Source organism: Poecilia mexicana, unplaced genomic scaffold (assembly GCF_051168715.1).
Source record: "Poecilia mexicana isolate PSO_F unplaced genomic scaffold, ASM5116871v1 scaffold_1, whole genome shotgun sequence".
Lineage (NCBI taxonomy): Eukaryota > Metazoa > Chordata > Actinopteri > Cyprinodontiformes > Poeciliidae > Poecilia > Poecilia mexicana.
The window spans coordinates 445,078-455,141 of NW_028263370.1; positions in this window are offsets into that span (position 1 = coordinate 445,078).

Genomic DNA, 10,064 nt, shown 5'->3' on the forward strand with positions numbered 1-10,064 from the left:
CCTGTCTCACAGCAGGGGTTCAGTTCTATGAAGATAAAGTGATTTTTCTGGAATGAGTGACCCTGTTTATGACCTGACATGCGCATACACCAGCGAGCCGTATGGCGCCAAAATACACACCGGTGCAATAATTAAACAGGCAGGAGTGAAATCCACAACTCAATCTTTTCTTTCATCCCTGCCACAATTTCTCTTGCTATTATGTTGGTACTCTGTAATGCATTTACACCACAGGGGTCCTTCTGCATGTTTGAATGCAAACTGGACCACATATACGCATTTTTGACCATGTTTCAGTCTTGCTGCTTTAAAAAAACAATAAAAAAAACAAGTCTTTTATTCATTTTCCTAGCCGGCACTGTGATCTCATGTTGGGCCCAGAGGAAAAATATTCACACACTCCACCACAGCGCTCCCGTGCACTTTATGATTAATTTTGGGTGTATTCAATGCAGCACAGTGTAAGAATAATGATTTTTATGTCCCATTAGTAAAAGACAGGTCATCTAGAGCCTATTTTTCCACCACTCATCCACTCACCATGAAAGTGAAGAGGGACAAATAGCAGAGTAGGCAGGTTGGATCTGGGTGGACTATCGGCCCTAGAGCAGTAGCCCTACTCCTCTTCCCATCCTTTTATCCCCCCTCTTCCCTCTGCCCTCTATCACAGCGCTCAACTCCCCGGCAAATTGAATTCCTCCCTAGAATCTGCCTAAAAAGCTTCATAAGATCAGTTTGAGAGAGGAGACACACATGTGATGTGGCAGTAGTAGAAGTGTGTTTGAGTAGTGTAATAGTGCATGTTTGCCTCTTGACTCTCCTGTGACATTCTGAAGGCCAAACTGTCCGTTAGGCAACCTCTTGAGGAAACAGAGTGGGAGCAGACCTTGAACTGCTGCAGACTCTGACAAAGACAGACAGAGGAGCAACAAGTGAAGGCGGGGGGGTCCTGGTAGGCAGACATGTGGTTGAATACTGCTGCTTGTGAGAAAGCAGAAGGCGACAGCTTTATGCTTGAGTGACTGAATTAAAACAGGCAACATCTGATAGTTGCTATTAGATGACCTTGCCCCTTTTGATTTCAGCTTTTCTCTGTCTGTTGTTACTAACAGACAATTTTTAAGCAGATGTCATTGACCTCCGTCATCGGAGGGAGGATGAGACAGTTGTATTTGTTCTGGCAGGTTTATAGGGATGACTGATGTCATGTAAAGAGTCTCTGAGTGTCCTGAAAAGTGCTGTAATTTCTTTTAATAATGTGACAAAATCAAAAGTTTCTGTTTACTTAGTCAATTTTTAATAGCCTACATTGAGCACAAAAATGTGCTAATATTTTGAATAATATAAAAATGTTTCCCTTCATGTTTTGCAAAGATGGCTGACCCTCTTGTTACAAGAGAAAACTCTAGTTCTTAAGAAAATGGCTGGGTATCACTTATCCATTAGTCAGTTGATACTATGATATCAATAAACTATAGATTAACTCAGTGGTTCCCAAACTTTTTCTTCTGCGCCCCCCCAGTGGTTTCCAAACATTTTCTGTGCCCCCCCTATGGATTACAAATGGCTGTCTGGTTGAAACGACGCGTGTGACAGGGGGGCATCGACTTTTTTGGGGGCAAAATGAATGTACGTAGCTGAAAATAGACACCGACATCGGTAGCCTACAAGGTACTTGTTAAGCTTAAGGTTCTGTATTGATATTAGCTAGTCATCTTTTAGCTAACATTACCTGCATCCAACAGCTTTACTCAACTCAGTCGGTTAGTTTGGAGGGAAAAACTGTGAAAAGTTCTTTGTGTTTTGCTGGTTTGCTGCCGTGATTCTAACACAAACCTACGTAGCTCCGCACAGCAGCAGCAGGTCTCCTTCACAGGTGTAAACCCAGCGCGAGCGTCGTGGCGCTCATGTTGCGTTTAAAGGCGGCTCGGAAAAACAGGTTACAACATGTTAACAACGGATTAAACAATTTTAACTGCTGATAAAAGTGACAGAGGACACAAATATGGGAAATGTGGAAGCCTCTACTGTATCAAATTGACATAGGAATAACAGAGAGTTGGCCATTCTAAGGTAAAAACCCAACGCATACAGTGTTCATGTTTTTTTGTTTTTTTTCATCCAGACGGCTGGATGAAAAAAACCAGCCGCAATGACACGCGCGCCCCCTGCGTGTCATTGCAGGGGGCGCCTGCAATGACAGGGCGCGCCCCCCCCTGTCATTGCAAGGGGGGGCGCCCCCTGCAATGACATGGCGCCCCCCCCTAGGGGGCGCGCCCCACAGTTTGGGAACCTCTGGATTAACTCATTAATTGATTGCTGCATCGCTGGTATGATGGATAGAACGGGGGTTGGTTAGAAATATTCTACATCAATGTGAAGGGATAACCTTTCCTTTTAAGGAGATGCTGCATGAGGTTTTGTTGATTTTACTACCAATATTTTAGGAACAATATTTTTGTGAAACTTATACGTTGTGGAGTTAGCTGACAGCCCAAACTTATATAGCCACTCACTGCACTTAACTCTAGAGCCCAGTTCATCCATTTGTACACTCAAATACGCACACATGTATCCACTGATATGCAGTGCAGGTCTATCGGCAACTTGCAGTTAAACACCTTGCCTTTACTGTTGCAAAGACATCTCTACTCAACCCAATGAGCCAGAGTCACCATAGGTTAGCTGGCTTGCAGCACTGGACTAAACCAGCAGCATATTAATGAAATATTTAGTCAGAACAGGGTCCTTCCTACAGAGTCTGTGGGTTACGGTTAAAGGTGCATAAAGAAAGCATGCCCCCAATTGTGTAGTAATGGGTTGTGAGAGCTGTCTGTTTGGAGCTAATACAAAACCTCTGTTTTGTATTAGCAAAACATAAGTAATGTGTTATCATGGTAACACATTACGAGGCTGGGGTTGCTCGTTTGGACATCAGTATAAATTGATAATCAAAGAAGTACACCAACACTGTGCCAATACCACTCTATGTAATTCAATATAATACTTCAAATAGTCTCTCCTTGGGCTACCACCTTATTGTGGTGGAGGGGTTTGAGTGTCCCAATGATCCTAGGAGCTTTGCTGTCTGGAGCTTTATGCCCCTGGTAGGGTCACCCAAGGCAGACAAGTCCTAGGTGAGGAACCAGACAAAGCGCAGCCTGAAGACCCCTTATGATGGAGACGAACTTTGGATCTGGCGTTCCCTCACCCGGACGCGGGTCACCGTGGCCCCACTCTGGAGCTAGGCTTGGAGGTGGGGCACGATGGCGAGCGCCTGGTGGCCGGGCTTTTATTCACGGAGCCCGGCCGGGCTCAACCCGAAGAGGAGATGTGGGTCCTCCTTCCAATGGGCTCACCACCTTTTGGAGGGGCCAAAGGGGTCGAGTGCATTGTGTTACGGGCAGCAGCCGAGGAAGGGGACCCTGGTGGTCTGATCCTCCGCTGCAAAAGCTGGCTCTTGGGACATAGAACGTCACCTCTCTGATGGGGAAGCAGCCAAAGCTAGTGTGCAAGGCTGAGATGTTCCGGCTAGAAATAGTCGGCCTCACCTTGACGCATGGCTCTGGTTCTGGAAACGGTCTCCTTAAGAGGGGCTGGACACACATTCCACTCTGGAGTTGCCCATGGTGAGAGGCGCTGGGCAGGAGTGGGCATACTTGTTGCCCCCCATCTTGGCGCCTGTACGTTGGGGTTTACCCCGGTGAACGAGAGGGTAGCTTCTCTCGTCACCATCGGCGGAGGCCCCTGCCTATGGGTTGGGGGATGGGTTCTGACTGTTGTCTGTGCTTATGGGCCGAACAGCAGATCAGATTACCCACCCTTCTTGGAGTCCTTAGAGGGGGTACTGGAGAGTGCCCCTCCTGGGGACTCCCTTGTTTTACTGGGGGAATTCAACGCTCACGTGGGCAATGACAGTGAGACCTGGAGGGGAGTGGTTGGGAGGAATGCCCCCCCCCCCCCCCCCGATCGGAACTCGAGTGGAGTTCTGTTTTTGGACTTCTGTGCTCGTCATGGATTATCCATCACGAACACCATGTTCTGGCATAAGGGTGTCCATATGTGCACTTGGCACCAGGACACCCTAGGCCGCACTTCGATGATCGATTTTGTCATTGTTTCATCGGATCTGCGGCCATATGTCTTGGACACTCGGGTGAAGAGAGGTGTGGAGCTGTCCACTGACCACTACCTGGTGGTGAGTTGGCTCCGGTGGTGGGGGAGGAAGCCGGTCAGACCTGGCAGGCCCAAACGTGTAGTGAGGGTCTGCTGGGAACGTCTGGCAGAGTCCCCTGTGAGACCGAGCTTTAACTCCCATCTCTGGTAGAACTTCGAGAGGAGTTTAGAAAGGCCATGGAGAAAGACTTCCGCATGGCTTCGAGGCAATTCGGGTCCACCATCCGGCGTCTCAGGAGGGGAAAGCAGTGCGGCACCAACACTGTTTACAGTGAGGATGGTGTGCTGCTGACCTCAACTCGGGACTTTGTGGGCCGGTGGGCGAATACTTCGAAGACCTCCTCAATCCCACCAACATGCCTTCTGTTGAGGAAGCTGAGCCTGGGGACTGTGGGTCGGGCTCTCCAATCTCTGGGGACGAGGTCGCCTAGGTGGTTAAGACATGACCACAAAACCTCATAAAAGTTCATGTCGAGTCAGTACGATCCCACTGGATCACACACAAGGTAAAAAGCTTGCCAGAGGGAGTTTGGTGCCATCTTTTATTAAGATGGCACCACTTTAAAAAAAAAAAAAAAAACTTTTTATTTCCATCCTCTCTCATCCTTGGTTGCTTTCTTTCTCACAACACACATAGGCAGGCTGAAGTGAATTATAATTCTGGTCAGCAATATGACATTGCAGTCTGCACAGCCAGACACAGTATGTACAAATGGGATATTCCAAATAAATACTGATGGAGACATGCACAACCAATGTTCTTGTCTCTCCCTTTCACCCATGCACATGCTAACATACACAACCTCACATGTGCACCCACAAACACAAAGTCCCATATAAATCTGATTGAACACTTCCCCCTAACACACAGACCAGGGCATCTATCAATCTTAAAATAGAAGGGTTGTGGTGAAACAGAGGGAAGGAAAACAGGCTGTCAGACATCTATTAGGCTGGAAATATAATGAAAACATCTTACACATGAGAAAAAGAAAAAAGCTGAAGTTGCACAAAAACAGAAATTGTATTATTTTGATGATATAAGAAATATTAACACTTTATTTGAAGGTGGGTGAATAAGACTGACATAACACTGTCATAAACACCTGTCGTGAACATGAATAAGCTTTCATGAATATTTATGACTGTTGTCATAAAGCTTCATTCGGTAAATTATGACACTTTTAATACAAAGTTGTCATTATTCAAAATGTCGTTGTTATGACAACTTGACATTAATCAAGAAATCATTACTGATATAAATTTGTTATAAAAATATTACTGATTGCACTTTAAAAATCAGGTAACTTTATGTTATTAAAGGTAAAGTTTAAACAGTAATGATTTCTTGGTTAATGTCAAGTTGTCATAACAAAGACATTTTGAACAATGTCAACTTTGTATTAAAAGTGTCATAATTTACCGAATGACGCTTTATGACAACAGTCATAAATATTCATGAAGACTTATTGATGTTCATGACAGGTGTTATGTCATGTTTATGAAAGTGTCATGACAGTCTTATTCACCCCCCTTCAAGTAAAGTGTTACCGAAATATCTTGCAGTCTGAAGGAATGCAATACATTTAACATGATAATTTTACGATTTGGAATGATTTAATCAACATAATTTAATTTGAATAATTTTATAGTCTCCAATAAGAAAGTGAAAAAATAAATTACCTTTTAACTTTCTAGTGCATTTTTTTTGGACTAGAAACCAACATGCATTGGTTTAATTTTAAATTTCCTTTCATTAGAAGTTGTTTTCATTTCACTTCTGTGGTAAGTTTCCACTGCCTACCAATCATGAGCAACACACACTGAGAGCAAGTGAAAAACATTCCATTTCTCCATTACTCAGTAAAAAATGGGACAGCGTTTGAGTTTCTCTTCTTAACATTGCCAGTTCTTTGATGTGACTGCTACAAGAATGCCCTCCTGGCCCTGAAGTAATGGAGTAAGACTCCTGCAAATTCACTTATTTTAATTGCAGAAGGTGGAAAAGTTACGACGCATACTGATCAGAAACAAATATTGTAATGAAATCTAGGGGGTAGGGATTTCATATATATATATATATATATATATATATATATATATATATATATATATATATATATATATATATATATATATATATATAAAATTAATATTTCTGAATCTCTACGCAGATATGTTAAGCATGTCTGAAAACATGTTGCGGACCAAATTTGCCTGGGAGAAATTTATGGCTTAAGCTAGAATTAGTTGAAGGATGGGAGAAATTAAACTGTGTCACTGACTTGAATGAAACATTAAATGAAACATTTAAAGCAGTGGTCCCCAAAGTCAGTCCTCGAGGGCCGGCACCCTGCATGTTTTAGGTCTCTCCCTGGTTTAGCACACCTGGATCAAATGATGGCTCATTAGAGGCCTAAGAAGAACATTGACATGCTGATAAGGTTAATACTACCACCAGGGAGAGAACTAAAACATGCAGGATGCTGGCCCTCGAGGACCGACTTTGGCGACCACTGATTTAAAGCCACAACACATTTTCACATGGTGCTGATTTTCCAGTTGATCCTGGCCTGGCCACGTGTTGAGAGATCAACACAAGTACCCTTGTTGCTGTGCACAAGCTCTTTTGCGATGATGCCAGAATATTGTATGATGTTGAGAAAGCTCTGGGAACCTGAGCCAGAAGTTAAAGACTTGATGGCATTGTTTAGACAGCTGCTGCAACTGAGACATTTTGCAGATGTGCCTTGCAAGGCTGGCCAAGTTGATTTCAACAGGCTAATCAGACGATTCTACTCAGGGAGCCAGAGGGGGTTTTAAATTAAATGAATTATTATAGGGTTCGCATCATTTCATTTTCAGAACATGCATACAACATTTGAACATGTCGGAAGGTGACCCTCCGTCCCAGTCTCAAATCACTGACAGACTGAGACAGATTTTGCTCAATAATATCCCCGTTTTTAGCGTTGACTCAGACTAGTATCCCAGTTCCCTCTGCTGAAAGAGATCCACATTATGATGCTGCTACCACTATGTTTCACTGTAAGGCTGGTGTTCTTGGTGTGATGAGATGTGTTGATTTTGTGTCAGACATAGTGGTTTCCTTGGTGACTGAAAAGTTCAGTTTTGGTCACTGTTCCCTCCGTCCATATGGCTTACTGCGGTTGTATGGACAGACAGTCCATTCTCTGCTTGCCAACTCTGCAGCTCCTTCGGCGTTTCTTTTGGTCTCTGTGCTGCTTCTGTGATTAATGCCTTCCTTGCCTGGTCTCAGTTTTGGTGGGCCTGCCTCTTTTGAGAGGTTTGTTGTCGTACCATGTTCTTTCTATTCGATGAGAATGGATTTAATGATGCTCCAGTGAATCATCAGAGATCTAGAATTTTTTTAATATCCCAACCCTGATTTGTATTTCTGAACAACTTTGTCCTGTTCTGATTTGTAGTTCTCCTTGGTGTTGTTTGGTTAGTACTGGTGCTGCAGCCTCTGGGTTTGCATATGCTGACACATAATGTGATTCCTAAATTGCACACAGATGGACTATATTTCACTAAGCATACCAATTACCAATCAAGGTAATTGGTTGAACCTGAACTTTTTATAGGCTTTATAACAAAAGGCATGTGCACATGTCAATTTTCATTTTTTTATTACTTATTTTTAGATGTATTTGTTTTCTTATTTCACTTCACCATCTTAAAATGTTTTGTATGGATGCATCCTATGCCATTTACATAAAAAAAACATTCAAATACAGCTTGTGATGTAATAAAATACAAATGAAAATCCCAAGATGCGTAAATACTTTTGCAAGGCACTGTATATTTCATTTATTTTCAAGAGCAGGAAAAATGGTCGCAGAAACTTAAGTGTCTTGTGTTGACTCACCCCAACAATGAAGAGCAGGGTAGGACTAAATACAAATGAATAAAGTCACAGGTTTTGTTCCATCTCTTTGAAGACTGAAGTCCTTTTGGAAGTCTGTTAATTAATTTTCTCTAGATTGAATTTAACCGGATATCCATTAGCATAACAAGTCAGCGTCGGGCCGGGGGGCGGGGCTAAAGACTGGGCCCTTTATACCCAAATAATAAAGTTCATGATAATTTAACTTTACAACAGAGACATGACCACAACAGTGGAGCTTACAAGTTTCACCACAACAGAGTGGTGACAGAATGACAGAATGTCATTCTGAAATCCATCTGACATGAAGTACAACAAACCAAGAGAACAACAGAAACATCAGGCTACTGGTCACTAATGATGAAACAACACAATTCAAATCAGTGCAGAACCACAGAGAGGGATTGGATCATTTTGACACTTTATCAATTTCAACTCAGAGCCTGGAGCAGCTAGCAACTGCTGAAGCTAGGTTTATTGTTGACACGTTAAAAAGAGCACGCAGCAGCGCGTGTTGAAGCGGGTACGAGGCATGCACAGCGTGTCGCAGCACCTCGTGTACCTCTGGATGTTACAAAGATAGAATATTACTCATAAAACTTTAAATCTAAAACATCTCATAGTTTATTTTGATTTCTAGATAGCTGATTTGGAAAACTTGTTAAACACCTCAAAATATTTTAGTTTTTGAGCAAATTATCTTCTATACCAGAGGTTCCCAAACTGTGGGGCGCGCCCCCTGGGGGGGCGCCGTGTCATTGCAGAGGGGGGCGCGGGAAGCCGTCTGGATGAAAAAACAAAACAAAACATGAACACTGTATGTGCTGGGTTTTTACCTTAGAATGGCCAACTCTCTGTTATTCCTATGTCAATTTGATACGGTAGAGGCTTCCACACTTCCCATATTTGTGTCCTCTGTCACTTTTATCAGCAGTTAAAACTGTTTAATCCGTTGTTAACATGTTGTAACGTGTTTTTCCGAGCCGCCTTTAAACACAACATGAGTGCCACGACGCTCGCGCTGGGTTTACACCTGTGAAGGAGACCTGCTGCTGCTGTGCGGAGCTACGTAGGTTTGTGTTAGAATCACAGCAGCAAACCAGCAAAACGCAAAGAACTTTTCACAGTTTTTCCCTCCAAACTAACCGACTGAGTTGAGTAAAGCTGTTGGATGCAGGTAATGTTAGCTAAAAGATGACTAGCTAATATCAATACAGAACCTTAAGCTTAACAAGTACCTTGTAGGCTATCGATGTTGGTGTCTATTTTCAGCTACGTACATTCATTTTGCCCCCAAAAAAGTCGATGCCCCCCTGTCACACGCGTCGTTTCAACCAGACAGCCATTTGTAATCCATAGGGGGGGACGCAGAAAATGTTTGGAAACCACTGGGGGGGTGCAGAAGAAAAAGTTTGGGAACCACTGTTATATACAGTAAAAGATTCCAAATTGATTTCAAATTGATAATTTAATCATATCTTCAGGGGAAGAAGGAGAAAAGCCCTATTTCAGGTCAAATTATATGTGATAAATGGGCTACCAGATTTCATAAATAAATTGGAGTTAAAATTCAGGTTTTTCTGGCAATTTGTTTGGAAAATAGAGAAACAAAATTATTACTGGAACTATCAACATTAATGAGTTGATTCCACCACCAAAACACTGGATAGAGCAACAGGGGGAGGATTCCCTGTGACCTGATGACATTAATATGCTATCCAGTGAAGAAATGATGAATTATTATGGAGAGGTTCTAGATATTGTCTAGTCTTGTGAATTGTTTATGCTCATTTTATTCTGCTGATAGGTTTTTCTCTATTGTAATTTCTGAATTAGTCAATACTATCGAAATGCTCAAGCAATTTTGGTTTAGAATCAGTTAGACAGAAATGTTGTATTCTTTTTTTTATTAACAATGTCATATTTTTGACATGTTTGATCACTTTGAATATATTAGTTTAGTTGTAACAGGGGGGCT